The following is a 24,139-nucleotide window of genomic DNA, read 5'->3' as shown; positions in this document are numbered from 1 at the left end:
CAAGTTTAGCCCATAAAGTATTCCAAAAGTAACTCAAGAATTTAACATCGCGACCATAAACAATATCCTAGGCATTCCATGCAACCTAGCGACTTCTCCAAAGAACAAATCCGCAATGTTTGAAGCATCCTCGGTTTTATGACAAGCTATAAAATGTGCCATCTTAGAGAATCTATCCACAACAACAAAAATAGAATCCCTCCCCTTCTTAGTCCTAGGCAACCCCAAAATAAAGTCCATAGAAATGTCAATCCAAGTTCTTTTCAAGAATAGCACGCAAAAGTGTTCCCAAACTTCTATTGACAACTTCTGTTTGTCCATCCGTTTGAGGATGACAAGTAGTAGAAAACAACAATTTTGTGCCAAATTTAGCCCATAAAGTATTCCAAAAGTAACTCAAGAATTTAACATCGCGACCAGAAACAATAGTCCTAGGCATTCCATGCAACCTAGCGACTTCTCTAAAGAACAAATCCGCAATGTTTGAAGCATCATCGGTTTTATGACAAGCTATAAAATGTGTCATCTTAGAGAATCTATCCACAACAACAAAAATAGAATCCCTCCCCTTCTTAGTCCTAGGCAACCCCAAAATAAAGTCCATAGAAATGTCAATCCAAGTTCTTTTTAAGAATAGCACGTAAAAGTTTTCTCAAAGTTCTATTGACAACTTCAGTTTGTCCATCCGTTTGAGGATGACAAGTAGTAGAAAACAACAATTTTGTGCCAAGTTTAGCCCATAAAGTATTCCAAAAGTAACTCAAAAATTTAACATCGCGACCAGAAACAATAGTCCTAGGCATGCCATGCAACCTAACGACTTCTCTAAAGAAAAAATCTGCAATGTTTGAAGCATCATCGGTTTTATAACAAGCTATAAAATGTGCCATCTTAGAGAATCTATCCACAACAACAAAAATAGAATCCATCCATTTCTTAGTCCTAGGCAACCCCAAAATAAAGTCCATAGAAATGTCAATCCAAGTTCTTTTCAAGAATAGCACGCAAAAGTGTTCCCAAACTTCTATTGACAACTTCTGTTTGTCCATCCGTTTGAGGATGACAAGTAGTAGAAAACAACAATTTTGTGCCAAGTTTAGCCCATAAAGTATTCCAAAAGTAACTCAAGAATTTAACATCGCGAACAGAAACAATAGTCCTAGGCATTCCATGCAACCTAGCGACTTCTCTAAAGAAAAAATCCGCAATGTTTGAAGCATCATCGGTTTTATGACAAGCTATAAAATGTGCCATCTTAGAGAATCTATCCACAACAACAAAAATAGAATCCCTCCCCTTCTTAGTCCTAGGCAACCCCAAAATAAAGTCCATAGAAATGTCAATCCAAGTTCTTTTTAAGAGTAGCACGCAAAAGTGTTCTCAAAGTTCTATTGACAACTTCATTTCGTCCATCCGTTTGAGGATGACAGGTAGTAGAAAACAACAATTTTGTGCCAAGTTTAGCCCATAAAGTATTCCAAAAGTAACTCAAAAATTTAACATCGCGACCAGAAACAATAGTCCTAGGCATGCCATGCAACCTAACGACTTCTCTAAAGAAAAAATCCGCAATGTTTGAAGCATCATCGGTTTTATCACAAGCTATAAAATGTGCCATCATAGAGAATCTATCCACAACAACAAAAATAGAATCCCTCCCCTTCTTAGTCCTAGGCAACTCCAAAATAAAGTCCATAGAAATGTCAATCCAAGTTCTTTTTAAGAGTAGCACGCAAAAGTGTTCTCAAAGTTCTATTGACAACTTCATTTTGTCCATCCGTTTGAGGATAACAGGTAGTAGAAAACAACAATTTTGTGCCAAGTTTAGCGCTTAAAGTATTCCAAAAGTAACTCAAAAATTTAACATCGCGACCAGAAACAATATCCTATGCATTCCATGCAACCTAGCGACTTCTCTAAAGAACAAATCCGCAATGTTTGAAGCATCCTCGGTTTTATGACAAGCTATAAAATGTGCCATCTTAGAGAATCTATCCACAACAACAAAAATAGAATCTCTCCCCTTCTTAGTCCTAGGCAACCCCCAAATAAAGTCCATAGAAATGTCAATCCAAGTTCTTTTTAAGAATAGCACGCAAAAGTGTTCCTAAAGTTATATTGACAACTTCTGTTTGTCCATCCGTTTGAGAATGACAAGTTGTAGAAAACAACAATTTTGTGCCAAGTTTAGCCCATAAAGTATTCCAAAAGTAACTCAAGAATTTAACATCGCGACCAGAAACAATAGTCCTAGGCATTCCATGCAACCTAGCGACTTCTCTAAAGAACAAATCCGCAATGTTTGAAGCATCATCGGTTTTATGACAAGCTATAAAATGTGCCATCTTAGAGAATCTATCCACAACAACAAAAATAGAATCCCTCCCCTTCTTAGTCCTAGGCAACCCCAAAATAAAGTCCATAGAAATGTCAATCCAAGTTCTTTTTAAGAGTAGCACGCAAAAGTGTTCTCAAAGTTCTATTGACAACTTCATTTCGTCCATCCGTTTGAGGATGACAGGTAGTAGAAAACAACAATTTTGTGCCAAGTTTAGCCCATAAAGTATTCCAAAAGTAACTCAAAAATTTAACATCGCGACCAGAAACAATAGTCCTAGGCATGCCATGCAACCTAACGACTTCTCTAAAGAAAAAATCCGCAATGTTTGAAGCATCATCGGTTTTATCACAAGCTATAAAATGTGCCATCATAGAGAATCTATCCACAACAACAAAAATAGAATCCCTCCCCTTCTTAGTCCTAGGCAACCCCAAAATAAAGTCCATAGAAATGTCAATACAAGTTCTTTTTAAGAGTAGCACACAAAAGTGTTCTCAAAGTTCTATTGACAACTTCATTTTGTCCATCCGTTTGAGGATGACAGGTAGTAGAAAACAACAATTTTGTGCCAAGTTTAGCCCATAAAGTATTCCAAAAGTAACTCAAGAATTTAACATCGCGACCATAAACAATATCCTAGGCATTCCATGCAACCTAGCGACTTCTCCAAAGAACAAATCCGCAATGTTTGAAGCATCCTCGGTTTTATGACAAGCTATAAAATGTGCCATCTTAGAGAATCTATCCACAACAACAAAAATAGAATCCCTCCCCTTCTTAGTCCTAGGCAACCCCAAAATAAAGTCCATAGAAATGTCAATCCAAGTTCTTTTCAAGAATAGCACGCAAAAGTGTTCCCAAACTTCTATTGACAACTTCTGTTTGTCCATCCGTTTGAGGATGACAAGTAGTAGAAAACAACAATTTTGTGCCAAATTTAGCCCATAAAGTATTCCAAAAGTAACTCAAGAATTTAACATCGCGACCAGAAACAATAGTCCTAGGCATTCCATGCAACCTAGCGACTTCTCTAAAGAACAAATCCGCAATGTTTGAAGCATCATCGGTTTTATGACAAGCTATAAAATGTGTCATCTTAGAGAATCTATCCACAACAACAAAAATAGAATCCCTCCCCTTCTTAGTCCTAGGCAACCCCAAAATAAAGTCCATAGAAATGTCAATCCAAGTTCTTTTTAAGAATAGCACGTAAAAGTTTTCTCAAAGTTCTATTGACAACTTCAGTTTGTCCATCCGTTTGAGGATGACAAGTAGTAGAAAACAACAATTTTGTGCCAAGTTTAGCCCATAAAGTATTCCAAAAGTAACTCAAAAATTTAACATCGCGACCAGAAACAATAGTCCTAGGCATGCCATGCAACCTAACGACTTCTCTAAAGAAAAAATCTGCAATGTTTGAAGCATCATCGGTTTTATAACAAGCTATAAAATGTGCCATCTTAGAGAATCTATCCACAACAACAAAAATAGAATCCATCCATTTCTTAGTCCTAGGCAACCCCAAAATAAAGTCCATAGAAATGTCAATCCAAGTTCTTTTCAAGAATAGCACGCAAAAGTGTTCCCAAACTTCTATTGACAACTTCTGTTTGTCCATCCGTTTGAGGATGACAAGTAGTAGAAAACAACAATTTTGTGCCAAGTTTAGCCCATAAAGTATTCCAAAAGTAACTCAAGAATTTAACATCGCGACCAGAAACAATAGTCCTAGGCATTCCATGCAACCTAGCGACTTCTCTAAAGAAAAAATCCGCAATGTTTGAAGCATCATCGGTTTTATGACAAGCTATAAAATGTGCCATCTTAGAGAATCTATCCACAACAACAAAAATAGAATCCCTCCCCTTCTTAGTCCTAGGCAACCCCAAAATAAAGTCCATAGAAATGTCAATCCAAGTTCTTTTTAAGAGTAGCACGCAAAAGTGTTCTCAAAGTTCTATTGACAACTTCATTTCGTCCATCCGTTTGAGGATGACAGGTAGTAGAAAACAACAATTTTGTGCCAAGTTTAGCCCATAAAGTATTCCAAAAGTAACTCAAAAATTTAACATCGCGACCAGAAACAATAGTCCTAGGCATGCCATGCAACCTAACGACTTCTCTAAAGAAAAAATCCGCAATGTTTGAAGCATCATCGGTTTTATCACAAGCTATAAAATGTGCCATCATAGAGAATCTATCCACAACAACAAAAATAGAATCCCTCCCCTTCTTAGTCCTAGGCAACTCCAAAATAAAGTCCATAGAAATGTCAATCCAAGTTCTTTTTAAGAGTAGCACGCAAAAGTGTTCTCAAAGTTCTATTGACAACTTCATTTTGTCCATCCGTTTGAGGATAACAGGTAGTAGAAAACAACAATTTTGTGCCAAGTTTAGCGCATAAAGTATTCCAAAAGTAACTCAAAAATTTAACATCGCGACCAGAAACAATATCCTATGCATTCCATGCAACCTAGCGACTTCTCTAAAGAACAAATCCGCAATGTTTGAAGCATCCTCGGTTTTATGACAAGCTATAAAATGTGCCATCTTAGAGAATCTATCCACAACAACAAAAATAGAATCTCTCCCCTTCTTAGTCCTAGGCAACCCCCAAATAAAGTCCATAGAAATGTCAATCCAAGTTCTTTTTAAGAATAGCACGCAAAAGTGTTCCTAAAGTTATATTGACAACTTCTGTTTGTCCATCCGTTTGAGAATGACAAGTTGTAGAAAACAACAATTTTGTGCCAAGTTTAGCCCATAAAGTATTCCAAAAGTAACTCAAGAATTTAACATCGCGACCAGAAACAATAGTCCTAGGCATTCCATGCAACCTAGCGACTTCTCTAAAGAACAAATCCGCAATGTTTGAAGCATCATCGGTTTTATGACAAGCTATAAAATGTGCCATCTTAGAGAATCTATCCACAACAACAAAAATAGAATCCCTCCCCTTCTTAGTCCTAGGCAACCCCAAAATAAAGTCCATAGAAATGTCAATCCAAGTTCTTTTTAAGAGTAGCACGCAAAAGTGTTCTCAAAGTTCTATTGACAACTTCATTTCGTCCATCCGTTTGAGGATGACAGGTAGTAGAAAACAACAATTTTGTGCCAAGTTTAGCCCATAAAGTATTCCAAAAGTAACTCAAAAATTTAACATCGCGACCAGAAACAATAGTCCTAGGCATGCCATGCAACCTAACGACTTCTCTAAAGAAAAAATCCGCAATGTTTGAAGCATCATCGGTTTTATCACAAGCTATAAAATGTGCCATCATAGAGAATCTATCCACAACAACAAAAATAGAATCCCTCCCCTTCTTAGTCCTAGGCAACCCCAAAATAAAGTCCATAGAAATGTCAATACAAGTTCTTTTTAAGAGTAGCACACAAAAGTGTTCTCAAAGTTCTATTGACAACTTCATTTTGTCCATCCGTTTGAGGATGACAGGTAGTAGAAAACAACAATTTTGTGCCAAGTTTAGCCCATAAAGTATTCCAAAAGTAACTCAAGAATTTAACATCGCGACCATAAACAATATCCTAGGCATTCCATGCAACCTAGCGACTTCTCCAAAGAACAAATCCGCAATGTTTGAAGCATCCTCGGTTTTATGACAAGCTATAAAATGTGCCATCTTAGAGAATCTATCCACAACAACAAAAATAGAATCCCTCCCCTTCTTAGTCCTAGGCAACCCCAAAATAAAGTCCATAGAAATGTCAATCCAAGTTCTTTTTAAGAATAGCACGCAAAAGTGTTCCCAAAGTTCTATTGACAACTTCAGTTTGTCCATCCGTTTGAGGATGACAAGTAGTAGAAAACAACAATTTTGTGCCAAGTTTAGCCCATAAAGTATTCCAAAAGTAACTCAAGAATTTAACATCGCGACCAGAAACAATAGTCCTAGGCATGCCATGCAACCTAGCGACTTCTCTAAAGAACAAATCCGCAATGTTTGAAGCATCATCGGTTTTATGACAAGCTATAAAATGTGTCATCTTAGAGAATCTATCCACAACAACAAAAATAGAATCCCTCCCCTTCTTAGTCCTAGGCAACCCCAAAATAAAGTCCATAGAAATGTCAATCCAAGTTCTTTTTAAGAGTAGCACGCAAAAGTGTTCTCAAAGTTTCGCAAAAGTGTTCTCTTCCGGCAATGAATAGTGATTCAGGCGATGAACAGTAAATCGCGATTTTTTTTTTTTTTTTTTTTTTTTGTAGATTCAACAACAACGTAGAAATCGCTACACGAAAATCGGTATTGAAAATCCTACGAAGAATTGAATGGATACGCTTACTTGAATCAAAAACCTTGAGCTCTGATACCAAATGACGTGAATCTCGATACGAATAAATAGCAAACACGATTAAACAATCGCACCCTCTATTCAATTACGATAACAAGACTCGTGTGTTTTCCCGATCTTTGAAACAAGTAATGGATAGGTGTGATATTCACCTCTAAACTAGCAAGAGTTTAGCAACAAATAATCACGAGAGAAACAATCGCGTTTCAAGAGAACCTCCAAAGAACCCGCCCTTGGCAACCCTCGTGAAAATCGATCGACAAACGCCACAAAAGATTAATCTTTTGATAAGTTTGATTTGATACAACGCAAAAGTTATAACGAAACTTAGGCTTGTGTTGAGAGAATTCTCAATATCATAAAAGATGAATAATAATCAATGTTCTTTTTACAATCAATAAAATTCGTCTATATATTGACTACAAATCAAAAAGATATGAAATCTAGTTACCAAAATAAATAAAACTCTTATTTAGGAAAATAACTCTCCGTCAAAACTAAAGGGCACGGACCCCGTGTAGAGGTCCGGAAGGGGGTCCGTGTAGGCACTGTAATTTTCATGTCTCGAAAGTAGTAGACACGGACCCCGTGTACAGGTCCGTGCTCGGGTCCGTGTAGGCTCGGGATTTCTCTTCCTCAAGTGTAATGGACACGGACCCCGTGTACGGGTCCGTGCTTGGGTCCGTACAGCCTCGGTTCTTCAAAATAATGCTTGAATAATGTTCCTTCGGCTTTCCAACGTGCTCCCATGCATCACGAGCCCTTCTCCCTTGCTTATCAATCATTTGAACACCATGCCCGGCCACGTTCACATCATAAAGTTATATTGACAACTTCTGTTTGTCCATCCGTTTGAGGATGACAAGTTGTAGAAAACAACAATTTTGTGCCAAGTTTAGCCCATAAAGTATTCCAAAAGTAACTCAAGAATTTAACATCGCGACCAGAAACAATAGTCCTAGGCATTCCATGCAACCTAGCGACTTCTCTAAAGAACAAATCCGCAATGTTTGAAGCATCATCGGTTTTATGACAAGCTATAAAATGTGCCATCTTAGAGAATCTATCCACAACAACAAAAATAGAATCCCTCCCCTTCTTAGTCCTAGGCAACCCCAAAATAAAGTCCATAGAAATGTCAATCCAAGTTCTTTTTAATAATAGCACGCAAAAGTGTTCCCAAAGTTCTATTGACAACTTCAGTTTGTCCATCCGTTTGAGGATGACAAGTAGTAGAAATCAACAATTTTGTGCCAAGTTTAGCCCATAAAGTCTTCCAAAAGTAACTAAAGAATTTAACATTGCGACCAGAAATAATAGTTCTAGGCATGCCATGCAACCTAACGACTTCTCTAAAGAACAAATCCGCAATGTTTGAAGCATCATCGGTTTTATGACAAGCTATAAAATGTGTCATCTTAGAGAATCTATCCACAACAACCAAAATAGAATCACTCCCCTTCTTAGTCCTCGGCAACCCCAAAATAAAGTCCATCAAAATGTCAATCCAAGTTCTTTTTAAGAATAGCACGCAAAAGTGTTCCCAAAGTTCTATTGAAAACTTCAGTTTGTCCATCCGTTGAGGATGACAAGTAGTAGAAAACAACAATTTTGTGCCAAGTTTAGACCATAAAGTCTTCCAAAAGTAACTAAAGAATTTAACATCGCGACCAGAAATAATAGTCCTAGGCATGCCATGCAAACTAACGACTTCTCTAAAGAACAAATCCGCAATATTTGAAGCATCATCGGTTTTATAACAAGCTATAAAATGTGCCATCTTAGAGAATCTATCCACAACAACAAAAGTAGAATACATCCCCTTCTTAGTCCTAGGCAACCCCAAAATAAAGTCCATAGAAATGTCAATCCAAGTTCTTTTTAAGAATAGCACGCAAAAGTGTTCCCAAAGTTCTATTGACAACTTCAGTTTGTCCATCCGTTTGAAGATGACAAGTAGTAGAAAACAACAATTTTGTGCCAAGTTTAGCCCATAAAGTATTCCAAAAGTAACTCAAGAATTTAACATCGCGACCAGAAACAATAGTCCTAGGCATTCAATGCAACCTAGCGACTTCTCTAAAGAACAAATCCGCAATGTTTGAAGCATCATCGGTTTTATGACAAGCTATAAAATGTGCCATCTTAGACATTGGAGGTGATCTTGGCCGTGACCTTAGTGCACCCGCGGTAGTGCAAGGAGTGCACCCGCGGTCGACTGTTCCAGTTTTTGTGTTGGAGGGCCGTAGCATCACCGCACCCGCGGTGATGCAGTGACCGCACCCGCGGTGTGTAGCGCACCCGCGGTGCTTGCAGTACCGCACCCGCGGTGTCTGTGGTTCAGGATTTTTGTGGACTGCCGAAAGCTCAGCGCACCCGCGGTCCTTGTGTTGGCGCACCCGCGGTGAAGGTATGGGCGAGATATTTAGTCGATTTTGGAGTGGTTGGCCATCACTTTTCCTTTTTCTTTCCTTCTCATTTTCGCATTTCTCTCCATTGCAAGGGTTTTGGTCATTTCTTTCACTTCCTATCTTCGATTCAAGCGTTTGTTTGGAATTTCGACTTGAGTTCGACGTTCTCCTTGGTGCTAGGAAGCTTGGGTAAGTTTTGGTGCGATTCTGTTAAGGTTGTAATTAAGAGTTGTTTAGGTTGGTTGTTTATGTGGATTTATGGATTATTTAGCTTGTAATCTTGGATATTTAGTTGATATTGGTGTTATTTGTGATTATTTGTTGTAGGTGGTGATCAAGGGCTAAGTTGAGGTGTTTGTTGTGGTTTGTAAGTGGAAATTCATTCCTTTTGCTCACATGATTTTATATGTATGTGTTTCAAAGAGTTTATTGTGTTATTCCCTTTCATTTGATCCATAGTATGTATTGTTATATGTATTGGAGGCATTGTATGTCTCATTATTGATTAAAGGGAATACAAAGAGATATAGAGTTCAAAGTGATTGTTAAAACCAGAGAAGAGTTTAAATGTTTTCGGATTGATAAATACATAGTCAGAGATTGCATGCAATATTAGATGATCATCGCCCAGAGGCTTATATCCCTTAGAGTTATCGGTATTTATATCGATTTGGGATACGAGCAACCCCAGAGCAGAGATACTATTGATATCAATCCCCAGAGCAAAAGAGAAATACCATCATATTTTATGCTATTGCTATATTATTGATATTCAGAGTTTACAGTTCAGAGTTGATGGTATTTATGATTTCAAAGAGATGTTTTACAGAGTTATTGTTCATTGTTATATAAGAGTTCCACTTGCTGAGATTTATTCTCATTTCAGTTATTTTCATGTGATGCAGATCAGAGTGGTGCCTCGGGACGTTGACTGTAGATCGGGGGTCATATGCATACACCGTTGGAAGGAGGATTTTGGCATGATCATAGGAATGATGTTTTGTTTTTGTTATGTCATTTAAATGATCATGTATTTATTTTGTAAAGATATTTGATGAAATGTATTTTGAAACTCCTTCCGTATATTTTAAAGAGAAAATTTTATTTCCGCTGCGTATTTATTTTAAAAGAGGATCGGGGTGTCACAGAATCTATCCACAACAACAGAAATAGAATCCCTCCCCTTCTTAGTCCTAGGCAACCCCAAAATAAAGTCCATAGAAATGTCAATCCAAGTTCTTTTTAAGAATAGCACGCAAAAGTGTTCCCAAAGTTCTATTGACAACTTCAGTTTGTCCATCCGTTTGAGGATGACAAGTAGTAGAAAACAAAAATTTTGTACCAAGTTTAGCCCATAAAGTATTCCAAAAGTAACTCAAGAGTTTAACATCGCGACCAGAAACAATAGTCCTAGGCATGCCATGCAACCTAACGACTTCTCTAAAGAACAAATCCGCAATGTTTGAAGCATCATCGGTTTTATAACAAGCTATAAAATGTGCCATCTTAGAGAATCTATCCACAACAACAAAAATTTAATCCATCCCCTTCTTAGTCCTAGGCAACCCCAAAATAAAGTCCATAGAAATGTCAATCCAAGTTCTTTTTAAGAATAGCACGCAAGAGTGTTCCCAAAGTTCTATTGACAACTTCAGTTTGTCCATCCGTTTGAGGATGACAAGTAGTAGAAAACAACAATTTTGTGCCTAGTTTAGCCCATAAAGTATACCAAAAGTAACTCAAGAATTAAACATCGTGACCCGAAACAATAGTCCTAGGCATTCCATACAACCTAGCGACTTCTCTAAAGAACAAATCCACAATGTTTGAAGCATCATCGGTTTTATGACAAGCTATAAAATGTGCCATCTTAGAGAATCTATCCACAACAACAAAAATAGAATCCCTCCCCTTCTTAGTCCTAGGCAACCCCAAAATAAAGTCCATAGAAATGTCAATCCAAGTTCTTTTTAAGAATAGCACGCAAAAGTGTTCCCAAAGTTCTATTGACAACTTCAGTTTGTCCATCCGTTTGAGGATGACAAGTAGTAGAAAACAAAAATTTTGTACCAAGTTTAGCCCATAAAGTATTCCAAAAGTAACTCAAGAGTTTAACATCGCGACCAGAAACAATAGTCCTAGGCATGCCATGCAACCTAACGACTTCTCTAAAGAACAAATCCGCAATGTTTGAAGCATCATCGGTTTTATAACAAGCTATAAAATGTGCCATCTTAGAGAATCTATCCACAACAACAAAAATTAGAATCCATCCCCATCTTAGTCCTAGGCAACCCCAAAATAAAGTCCATAGAAATGTCAATCCAAGTTCTTTTTAAGAATAGCACGCAAAAGTGTTCCCAAAGTTATATTGACAACTTCAGTTTGTCCATCCGTTTGAGGATGACAAGTAGTAGAAATCAACAATTTTGTGCCAAGTTTAGCCCATAAAGTCTTCCAAAAGTAACTAAACAATTTAACATTGCGACCAGAAATAATAGTCCTAGGCATGCCATGCAACCTAACGACTTCTCTAAAGAACAAATCCGCAATGTTTGAAGCATCATCGGTTTTATGACAAGCTATAAAATGTGTCATCTTAGATAATCTATCAACAACAACCAAAATAGAATCACTCCCCTTCTTAGTCCTCGGCAACCCCAAAATAAAGTCCATTAAAATGTCAATCCAAGTTCTTTTTAAGAATAGCACGCAAAAGTGTTCCCAAAGTTCTATTGAAAACTTCAGTTTGTCCATCCGTTGAGGATGACAAGTAGTTGAAAACAACAATTTTGTGCCAAGTTTAGACCATAAAGTCTTCCAAAAGTAACTAAAGAATTTAACATCGCGACCAGAAATAATAGTCCTAGGCATGCCATGCAACCTAACGACTTCTCTAAAGAACAAATCCGCAATATTCGAAGCATCATCGGTTTTATAACAAGCTATAAAATGTGCCATCTTAGAGAATCTATCCACAACAACAAAAGTAGAATCCATCCCCTTCTTAGTCCTAGGCAACCCCAAAATAAAGTCCATAGAAATGTCAATCCAAGTTCTTTTTAAGAATAGCACGCAAAAGTGTTCCCAAAGTTCTATTGACAACTTCAGTTTGTCCATCCGTTTGAAGATGACAAGTAGTAGAAAACAACAATTTTGTGCCAAGTTTAGCCCATAATGTATTCCAAAAGTAACTCAAGAATTTAACATCGCGACCAGAAACAATAGTCCTAGGCATTCAATGCAATCTAGCGACTTCTCTAAAGAACAAATCCGCAATGTTTGAAGCATCATCGGTTTTATGACAAGCTATAAAATGTGCCATCTTAGAGAATCTATCCACAACAACAAAAATAGAATCCCTCCCCTTCTTAGTTCTAGGCAACCCCAAAATAAAGTCCATAGAAATGTCAATCCAAGTTCTTTTTAAGAATAGCACGCAAAAGTGTTCTCTAAGTTCTATTGACAACTTCAGTTTGTCCATCTGTTTGAGGATGACAAGTAGTAGAAAACAAAAATTTTGTACCAAGTTTAGCCCATAAAGTATTCCAAAAGTAACTCAAAAATTTAACATCGCGACCAGAAACAATAGTCCTAGGCATGCCATGCAACCTAACGACTTCTCTAAAGAAAAAATCCGCAATGTTTGAAGCATCATCGGTTTTATCACAAGCTATAAAATGTGCCATCATAGAGAATCTATCCACAACAACAAAAATAGAATCCATCCCCTTCTTAGTCCTAGGCAACCCCAAAATAAAGTCCATAGAAATGTCAATCCAAGTTCTTTTTAAGAATAGCACGCAAAAGTGTTCCTAAAGTTCTATTGACAACTTCATGTTTGTCCATCCGTTTGAGGATGACAAGTAGTAGAAAACAACAATTTTGTGCCAAGTTTAGCCCATAAAGTATTCCAAAAGTAACTCAAGAATTTAACATCGCGACCAGAAACAATAGTCCTAGGCATTCCATGCAACCTAGAGACTTCTCTAAAGAACAAATCCGCAATGTTTGAAGCATCATCAGTTTTATGACAAGCTATAACATGTGCCATCTTAGAGAATCTATCCACAACAACAAAAATAGAATCCCTCCCCTTCTTAGTCCTAGGCAACCCCAAAATAAAGTCCATAGAAATGTCAATCCAAGTTCTTTTTAATAATAGCACGCAAAAGTGTTCCCAAAGTTCTATTGACAACTTCAGTTTGTCCATCCGTTTGAGGATGACAAGTAGTAGAAATCAACAATTTTGTGCCAAGTTTAGCCCATAAAGTCTTCCAAAAGTAACTAAAGAATTTAACATTGCGACCAGAAATAATAGTCCTAGGCATGCCATGCAACCTAACGACTTCTCTAAAGAACAAATCCGCAATGTTTGAAGCATCATCGGTTTTATGACAAGCTATAAAATGTGTCATCTTAGAGAATCTATCCACAACAACCAAAATAGAATCACTCCCCTTCTTAGTCCTCGGCAACCCCAAAATAAAGTCCATCTAAATGTCAATCCAAGTTCTTTTTAAGAATAGCACGCAAAAGTGTTCCCAAAGTTCTATTGAAAACTTCAGTTTGTCCATCCGTTGAGGATGACAAGTAGTAGAAAACAACAATTTTGTGCCAAGTTTAGACCATAAATTCTTCCAAAAGTAACTAAAGAATTTAACATCGCGACCAGAAATAATAGTCCTAGGCATGCCATGCAACCTAACGACTTCTCTAAAGAACAAATCCGCAATATTTGAAGCATCATCGGTTTTATAACAAGCTATAAAATGTGCCATCTTAGAGAATCTATCCACAACAACAAAAGTAGAATCCATCCCCTTCTTAGTCCTAGGCAACCCCAAAATAAAGTCCATAGAAATGTCAATCCAAGTTCTTTTTAAGAATAGCACGCAAAAGTGTTCCCAAAGTTCTATTGACAACTTCAGTTTGTCCATCCGTTTGATGATGACAAGTAGTAGAAAACAACAATTTTGTGCCAAGTTTAGCCCATAAAGTATTCCAAAAGTAACTCAAGAATTTAACATCGCGACCAGAAACAATAGTCCTAGGCATTCAATGCAACCTAGCGACTTCTCTAAAGAACAAATCCGCAATGTTTGAAGCATTATCGGTTTTATGACAAGCTATAAAATGTGCCATCTTAGAGAATCTATCCACAACAACAAAAATAGAATCCCTCCCCTTCTTAGTCCTAGGCAACCCCAAAATAAAGTCCATAGAAATGTCAATCCAAGTTCTTTTTAAGAATAGCACGCAAAAGTGTTCTCAAAGTTCTATTGACAACTTCAGTTTGTCCATCCGTTTGAGGATGACAAGTAGTAGAAAACAAAAATTTTGTACCAAGTTTAGCCCATAAAGTATTCCAAAAGTAACTCAAAAATTTAACATCGCGACCAGAAACAATAGTCCTAGGCATGCCATGCAACCTAACGACTTCTCTAAAGAAAAAATCCGCAATGTTTGAAGCATCATCGGTTTTATCACAAGCTATAAAATGTGCCATCATAGAGAATCTATCCACAACAACAAAAATAGAATCCCTCCCCTTCTTAGTCCTAGGCAACCCCAAAATAAAGTCCATAGAAATGTCAATCCAAGTTCTTTTTAAGAATAGCACGCAAAAGTGTTCTCAAAGTTCTATTGACAACTTCATTTTGTCCATCCGTTTGAGGATGACAAGTAGTAGAAAACAACAATTTTGTGCCAAGTTTAGCCCATAAAGTATTCCAAAAGTAACTCAAGAATTTAACATCGCGACCAGAAACAATAGTCCTAGGCATTCCATGCAACCTAGCGACTTCTCTAAAGAACAAATCCGCAATGTTTGAAGCATCATCGGTTTTATGACAAGCTATAACATGTGCCATCTTAGAGAATCTATCCACAACAACAAAAATAGAATCCCTCCCCTTCTTAGTCCTAGGCAACCCCAAAATAAAGTCCATAGAAATGTCAATCCAAGTTCTTTTTAAGAATAGCACGCAAAAGTGTTCCTAAAGTTCTATTGACAACTTCAGTTTGTCCATCCGTTTGAGGATGACAAGTAGTAGAAAACAACAATTTTGTGCCAAGTTTAGCCCATAAAGTATTCCAAAAGTAACTCAAGAATTTAACATCGCGACCAGAAACAATAGTCCTAGGCATTCCATGCAACCTAGCGACTTCTCTAAAGAACAAATCCGCAATGTTTGAAGCATCATCGGTTTTATGACAAGCTATAAAATGTGCCATCTTAGAGAATCTATCCACAACAACAAAAATAGAATCCCTCCCCTTCTTAGTCCTAGGCAACCCCAAAATAAAGTCCATAGAAATGTCAATCCAAGTTCTTTTTAATAATAGCACGCAAAAGTGTTCCCAAAGTTCTATTGACAACTTCAGTTTGTCCTATCCGTTTGAGGATGACAAGTAGTAGAAATCAACAATTTTGTGCAAGTTTAGCCCATAAAGTCTTCCAAAAGTAACTAAAGAATTTAACATTGCGACCAGAAATAATAGTCCTAGGCATGCCATGCAACCTAACGACTTCTCTAAAGAACAAATCCGCAATGTTTGAAGCATCATCGGTTTTATGACAAGCTATAAAATGTGTCATCTTAGAGAATCTATCCACAACAACCAAAATAGAATCACTCCCCTTCTTAGTCCTCGGCAACCCCAAAATAAAGTCCATCAGAAATGTCAATCCAAGTTCTTTTTAAGAATAGCACGCAAAAGTGTTCCCAAAGTTCTATTGAAAACTTCAGTTTGTCCATCCGTTGAGGATGACAAGTAGTAGAAAACAACAATTTTGTGCCAAGTTTAGACCATAAAGTCTTCCAAAAGTAACTAAAGAATTTAACATCGCGACCAGAAATAATAGTCCTAGGCATGCCATGCAACCTAACGACTTCTCTAAAGAACAAATCCGCAATATTTGAAGCATCATCGGTTTTATAACAAGCTATAAAATGTGCCATCTTAGAGAATCTATCCACAACAACAAAAGTAGAATCCATCCCCTTCTTAGTCCTAGGCAACCCCAAAATAAAGTCCATAGAAATGTCAATCCAAGTTCTTTTTAAGAATAGCACGCAAAAGTGTTCTCAAAGTTCTATTGACAACTTCAGTTTGTCCATCCGTTTGAGGATGACAAGTAGTAGAAATCAACAATTTTGTGCCAAGTTTAGCCCATAAAGTATTCCAAAAGTAACTCAAGAATTTAACATCGCGACCAGAAACAATAGTCCTAGGCATGCCATGCAACCTAACGACTTCTCTAAAGAACAAATCCGCAATGTTTGAAGCATCATCGGTTTTATGACAAGCTATAAAATGTGTCATCTTAGAGAATCTATCCACAACAACCAAAATAGAATCACTCCCCTTCTTAGTCCTCGGCAACCCCAAAATAAAGTCCATAGAAATGTCAATCCAAGTTCTTTTTAAGAATAGCACGCAAAAGTGTTCCCAAAGTTCTATTGACAACTTCAGTTTGTCCATCCGTTGAGGATGACAAGTAGTAGAAAACAACAATTTTGTGCCAAGTTTAGACCATAAAGTCTTCCAAAAGTAACTAAAGAATTTAACATCGCGACCAGAAATAATAGTCCTAGGCATGCCATGCAACCTAACGACTTCTCTAAAGAACAAATCCGCAATGTTTGAAGCATCATCGGTTTTATAACAAGCTATAAAATGTGCCATCTTAGAGAATCTATCCACAACAACAAAAGTAGAATCCATCCCCTTCTTAGTCCTAGGCAACCCCAAAATAAAGTCCATAGAAATGTCAATCCAAGTTCTTTTTAAGAATAGCACGCAAAAGTGTTCCCAAAGTTCTATTGACAACTTCAGTTTGTCCATCCGTTTGAGGATGACAAGTAGTAGAAAACAACAATTTTGTGCCAAGTTTAGCCCATAAAGTATTCCAAAAGTAACTCAAGAATTTAACATCGCGACCAGAAACAATAGTCCTAGGCATTCCATGCAACCTAGCGACTTCTCTAAAGAACAAATCCGCAATGTTTGAAGCATCATCGGTTTTATGACAAGCTATAAAATGTGCCATCTTAGAGAATCTATCCACAACAACAAAAATAGAATCCCTCCCCTTCTTAGTCCTAGGCAACCCCAAAATAAAGTCCATAGAAATGTCAATCCAAGTTCTTTTTAAGAATAGCACGCAAAAGTGTTCTCAAAGTTCTATTGACAACTTCAGTTTGTCCATCCGTTTGAGGATGACAAGTAGTAGAAAACAACAATTTTGTGCCAAGTTTAGCCCATAAAGTATTCCAAAAGTAACTCAAAAATTTAACATCGCGACCAGAAACAATAGTCCTAGGCATGCCATGCAACCTAACGACTTCTCTAAAGAAAAAATCCGCAATGTTTGAAGCATCATCGGTTTTATCACAAGCTATAAAATGTGCCATCATAGAGAATCTATCCACAACAACAAAAATAGAATCCATCCCCTTCTTAGTCCTAGGCAACCCCAAAATAAAGTCCATAGAAATGTCAATCCAAGTTCTTTTTAAGAATAGCACGCAAAAGTGTTCCTAAAGTTCTATTGACAACTTCATGTTTGTCCATCCGTTTGAGGATGACAAGTAGTAGAAAACAACAATTTTGTGCCAAGTTTAGCCCATAAAGTATTCCAAAAGTAACTCAAGAATTTAACATCGCGACCAGAAACAATAGTCCTAGGCATTCCATGCAACCTAGAGACTTCTCTAAAGAACAAATCCGCAATGTTTGAAGCATCATCGGTTTTATGACAAGCTATAAAATGTGCCATCTTAGAGAATCTATCCACAACAACAAAAATAGAATCCCTCCCCTTCTTAGTCCTAGGCAACCCCAAAATAAAGTCCATAGAAATGTCAATCCAAGTTCTTTTTAATAATAGCACGCAAAAGTGTTCCCAAAGTTCTATTGACAACTTCAGTTTGTCCATCCGTTTGAGGATGACAAGTAGTAGAAATCAACAATTTTGTGCCAAGTTTAGCCCATAAAGTCTTCCAAAAGTAACTAAAGAATTTAACATTGCGACCAGAAATAATAGTCCTAGGCATGCCATGCAACCTAACGACTTCTCTAAAGAACAAATCCGCAATGTTTGAAGCATCATCGGTTTTATGACAAGCTATAAAATGTGTCATCTTAGAGAATCTATCCACAACAACCAAAATAGAATCACTCCCCTTCTTAGTCCTCGGCAACCCCAAAATAAAGTCCATCAAAATGTCAATCCAAGTTCTTTTTAAGAATAGCACGCAAAAGTGTTCCCAAAGTTCTATTGACAACTTCAGTTTGTCCATCCGTTGAGGATGACAAGTAGTAGAAAACAACAATTTTGTGCCAAGTTTAGACCATAAAGTCTTCCAAAAGTAACTAAAGAATTTAACATCGCGACCAGAAATAATAGTCCTAGGCATGCCATGCAACCTAACGACTTCTCTAAAGAACAAATCCGCAATATTTGAAGCATCATCGGTTTTATAACAAGCTATAAAATGTGCCATCTTAGAGAATCTATCCACAACAACAAAAGTAGAATCCATCCCCTTCTTAGTCCTAGGCAACCCCAAAATAAAGTCCATAGAAATGTCAATCCAAGTTCTTTTTAAGAATAGCACGCAAAAGTGTTCCCAAAGTTCTATTGACAACTTCAGTTTGTCCATCCGTTTGAAGATGACAAGTAGTAGAAAACAACAATTTTGTGCCAAGTTTAGCCCATAAAGTATTCCAAAAGTAACTCAAGAATTTAACATCGCGACCAGAAACAATAGTCCTAGGCATTCAATGCAACCTAGCGACTTCTCTAAAGAACAAATCCGCAATGTTTGAAGCATCATCGGTTTTATGACAAGCTATAAAATGTGCCATCTTAGAGAATCTATCCACAACAACAAAAATAGAATCCCTCCCCTTCTTAGTCCTAGGCAACCCCAAAATAAAGTCCATAGAAATGTCAATCCAAGTTCTTTTTAAGAATAGCACGCAAAAGTGTTCTCAAAGTTCTATTGACAACTTCAGTTTGTCCATCCGTTTGAGGATGACAAGTAGTAGAAAACAAAAATTTTGTACCAAGTTTAGCCCATAAAGTATTCCAAAAGTAACTCAAAAATTTAACATCGCGACCAGAAACAATAGTCCTAGGCATGCCATGCAACCTAACGACTTCTCTAAAGAAAAAATCCGCAATGTTTGAAGCATCATCGGTTTTATCACAAGCTATAAAATGTGCCATCATAGAGAATCTATCCACAACAACAAAAATAGAATCCCTCCCCTTCTTAGTCCTAGGCAACCCCAAAATAAAGTCCATAGAAATGTCAATCCAAGTTCTTTTTAAGAATAGCACGCAAAAGTGTTCTCAAAGTTCTATTGACAACTTCAGTTTGTCCATCCGTTTGAGGATGACAAGTAGTAGAAAACAACAATTTTGTGCCAAGTTTAGCCCATAAAGTATTCCAAAAGTAACTCAAGAATTTAACATCGCGACCAGAAACAATAGTCCTAGGCATTCCATGCAACCTAGCGACTTCTCTAAAGAACAAATCCGCAATGTTTGAAGCATCATCGGTTTTATGACAAGCTATAAAATGTGCCATCTTAGAGAATCTATCCACAACAACAAAAATAGAATCCCTCCCCTTCTTAGTCCTAGGCAACCCCAAAATAAAGTCCATAGAAATGTCAATCCAAGTTCTTTTTAAGAATAGCACGCAAAAGTGTTCCTAAAGTTCTATTGACAACTTCAGTTTGTCCATCCGTTTGAGGATGACAAGTAGTAGAAAACAACAATTTTGTGCCAAGTTTAGCCCATAAAGTATTCCAAAAGTAACTCAAGAATTTAACATCGCGACCAGAAACAATAGTCCTAGGCATTCCATGCAACCTAGCGACTTCTCTAAAGAACAAATCCGCAATGTTTGAAGCATCATCGGTTTTATGACAAGCTATAAAATGTGCCATCTTAGAGAATCTATCCACAACAACAAAAATAGAATCCCTCCCCTTCTTAGTCCTAGGCAACCCCAAAATAAAGTCCATAGAAATGTCAATCCAAGTTCTTTTTAATAATAGCACGCAAAAGTGTTCCCAAAGTTCTATTGACAACTTCAGTTTGTCCATCCGTTTGAGGATGACAAGTAGTAGAAATCAACAATTTTGTGCCAAGTTTAGCCCATAAAGTCTTCCAAAAGTAACTAAAGAATTTAACATTGCGACCAGAAATAATAGTCCTAGGCATGCCATGCAACCTAACGACTTCTCTAAAGAACAAATCCGCAATGTTTGAAGCATCATCGGTTTTATGACAAGCTATAAAATGTGTCATCTTAGAGAATCTATCCACAACAACCAAAATAGAATCACTCCCCTTCTTAGTCCTCGGCAACCCCAAAATAAAGTCCATCAAAATGTCAATCCAAGTTCTTTTTAAGAATAGCACGCAAAAGTGTTCCCAAAGTTCTATTGAAAACTTCAGTTTGTCCATCCGTTGAGGATGACAAGTAGTAGAAAACAACAATTTTGTGCCAAGTTTAGACCATAAAGTCTTCCAAAAGTAACTAAAGAATTTAACATCGCGACCAGAAATAATAGTCCTAGGCATGCCATGCAACCTAACGACTTCTCTAAAGAACAAATCCGCAATATTTGAAGCATCATCGGTTTTATAACAAGCTATAAAATGTGCCATCTTAGAGAATCTATCCACAACAACAAAAGTAGAATCCATCCCCTTCTTAGTCCTAGGCAACCCCAAAATAAAGTCCATAGAAATGTCAATCCAAGTTCTTTTTAAGAATAGCACGCAAAAGTGTTCCCAAAGTTCTATTGACAACTTCAGTTTGTCCATCCGTTTGAAGATGACAAGTAGTAGAAAACAACAATTTTGTGCCAAGTTTAGCCCATAAAGTATTCCAAAAGTAACTCAAGAATTTAACATCGCGACCAGAAACAATAGTCCTAGGCATTCAATGCAACCTAGCGACTTCTCTAAAGAACAAATCCGCAATGTTTGAAGCATCATCGGTTTTATGACAAGCTATAAAATGTGCCATCTTAGAGAATCTATCCACAACAACAAAATAGAATCCCTCCCCTTCTTAGTCCTAGGCAACCCCAAAATAAAGTCCATAGAAATGTCAATCCAAGTTCTTTTTAAGAATAGCACGCAAAAGTGTTCTCAAAGTTCTATTGACAACTTCAGTTTGTCCATCCGTTTGAGGATGACAAGTAGTAGAAAACAAAAATTTTGTACCAAGTTTAGCCCATAAAGTATTCCAAAAGTAACTCAAAAATTTAACATCGCGACCAGAAACAATAGTCCTAGGCATGCCATGCAACCTAACGACTTCTCTAAAGAAAAAATCCGCAATGTTTGAAGCATCATCGGTTTTATCACAAGCTATAAAATGTGTCATCATAGAGAATCTATCCACAACAACAAAAATAGAATCCCTCCCCTTCTTAGTCCTAGGCAACCCCAAAATAAAGTCCATAGAAATGTCAATCCAAGTTCTTTTTAAGAGTAGCACGCAAAAGTGTTCTCAAAGTTCTATTGACAACTTCATTTTGTCCATCCGTTTGAGGATGACAGGTAGTAGAAAACAACAATTTTGTGCCAAGTTTAGCCCATAAAGTATTCCAAAAGTAACTCAAAAATTTAACATCGCGACCAGAAACAATAGTCCTAGGCATGCCATGCAACCTAACGACTTCTCTAAAGAACAAATCCGCAATGTTTGAAGCATCATCGGTTTTATGACAAGCTATAAAATGTGCCATCTTAGAGAATCTATCCACAACAACAAAAATAGAATCCATCCCCTTCTTAGTCCTAGGCAACCCCAAAATAAAGTCCATAGAAATGTCAATCCAAGTTCTTTTTAAGAATAGCACGCAAAAGTGTTCCTAAAGTTCTATTGACAACTTCAGTTTGTCCATCCGTTTGAGGATGACAAGTAGTAGAAAACAACAATTTTGTGCCAAGTTTAGCCCATAAAGTATTCCAAAAGTAACTCAAGAATTTAACATCGCGACCAGAAACAATAGTCCTAGGCATTCCATGCAACCTAGCGACTTCTCTAAAGAACAAATCCGCAATGTTTGAAGCATCATCGGTTTTATGACAAGCTATAAAATGTGCCATCTTAGAGAATCTATCCACAACAACAAAAATAGAATCCCTCCCCTTCTTAGTCCTAGGCAACCCCAAAATAAAGTCCATAGAAATGTCAATCCAAGTTCTTTTTAATAATAGCACGCAAAAGTGTTCCCAAAGTTCTATTGACAACTTCAGTTTGTCCATCCGTTTGAGGATGACAAGTAGTAGAAATCAACAATTTTGTGCCAAGTTTAGCCCATAAAGTCTTCCAAAAGTAACTAAAGAATTTAACATCGCGACCAGAAATAATAGTCCTAGGCATGCCATGCAACCTAACGACTTCTCTAAAGAACAAATCCGCAATGTTTGAAGCATCATCGGTTTTATGACAAGCTATAAAATGTGTCATCTTAGAGAATCTATCCACAACAACCAAAATAGAATCACTCCCCTTCTTAGTCCTCGGCAACCCCAAAATAAAGTCCATCAAAATGTCAATCCAAGTTCTTTTTAAGAATAGCACGCAAAAGTGTTCCCAAAGTTCTATTGAAAACTTCAGTTTGTCCATCCGTTGAGGATGACAAGTAGTAGAAAACAACAATTTTGTGCCAAGTTTAGACCATAAAGTCTTCCAAAAGTAACTAAAGAATTTAACATCGCGACCAGAAATAATAGTCCTAGGCATGCCATGCAACCTAACGACTTCTCTAAAGAACAAATCCGCAATATTTGAAGCATCATCGGTTTTATAACAAGCTATAAAATGTGCCATCTTAGAGAATCTATCCACAACAACAAAAGTAGAATCCATCCCCTTCTTAGTCCTAGGCAACCCCAAAATAAAGTCCATAGAAATGTCAATCCAAGTTCTTTTTAAGAATAGCACGCAAAAGTGTTCCCAAAGTTCTATTGACAACTTCAGTTTGTCCATCCGTTTGAAGATGACAAGTAGTAGAAAACAACAATTTTGTGCCAAGTTTAGCCCATAAAGTATTCCAAAAGTAACTCAAGAATTTAACATCGCGACCAGAAACAATAGTCCTAGGCATTCAATGCAACCTAGCGACTTCTCTAAAGAACAAATCCGCAATGTTTGAAGCATCATCGGTTTTATGACAAGCTATAAAATGTGCCATCTTAGAGAATCTATCCACAACAACAAAATAGAATCCCTCCCCTTCTTAGTCCTAGGCAACCCCAAAATAAAGTCCATAGAAATGTCAATCCAAGTTCTTTTTAAGAATAGCACGCAAAAGTGTTCTCAAAGTTCTATTGACAACTTCAGTTTGTCCATCCGTTTGAGGATGACAAGTAGTAGAAAACAACAATTTTGTGCCAAGTTTAGCCCATAAAGTATTCCAAAAGTAACTCAAAAATTTAACATCGCGACCAGAAACAATAGTCCTAGGCATGCCATGCAACCTAACGACTTCTCTAAAGAACAAATCCGCAATGTTTGAAGCATCATCGGTTTTATGACAAGCTATAAAATGTGCCATCTAGAGAATCTATCCACAACAACAAAAATAGAATCCCTCCCCTTCTTAGTCCTAGGCAACCCCAAAATAAAGTCCATAGAAATGTCAATCCAAGTTCTTTTTAAGAATAGCACGCAAAAGTGTTCTCAAAGTTCTATTGACAACTTCAGTTTGTCCATCCGTTTGAGGATGACAAGTAGTAGAAAACAACAATTTTGTGCCAAGTTTAGCCCATAAAGTATTCCAAAAGTAACTCAAGAATTTAACATCGCGACCAGAAACAATAGTCCTAGGCATTCCATGCAACCTAGCGACTTCTCTAAAGAACAAATCCGCAATGTTTGAAGCATCCTCGGTTTTATGACAAGCTATAACATGTGCCATCTTAGAGAATCTATCCACAACAACAAAATAGAATCCCTCCCCTTCTTAGTCCTAGGCAACCCCAAAATAAAGTCCATAGAAATGTCAATCCAAGTTCTTTTTAAGA

Source organism: Primulina eburnea, unplaced genomic scaffold, assembly GCF_022965805.1.
Source record: "Primulina eburnea isolate SZY01 unplaced genomic scaffold, ASM2296580v1 ctg1095, whole genome shotgun sequence".
Lineage (NCBI taxonomy): Eukaryota > Viridiplantae > Streptophyta > Magnoliopsida > Lamiales > Gesneriaceae > Primulina > Primulina eburnea.
This window is presented reverse-complemented; position numbering follows the sequence as displayed.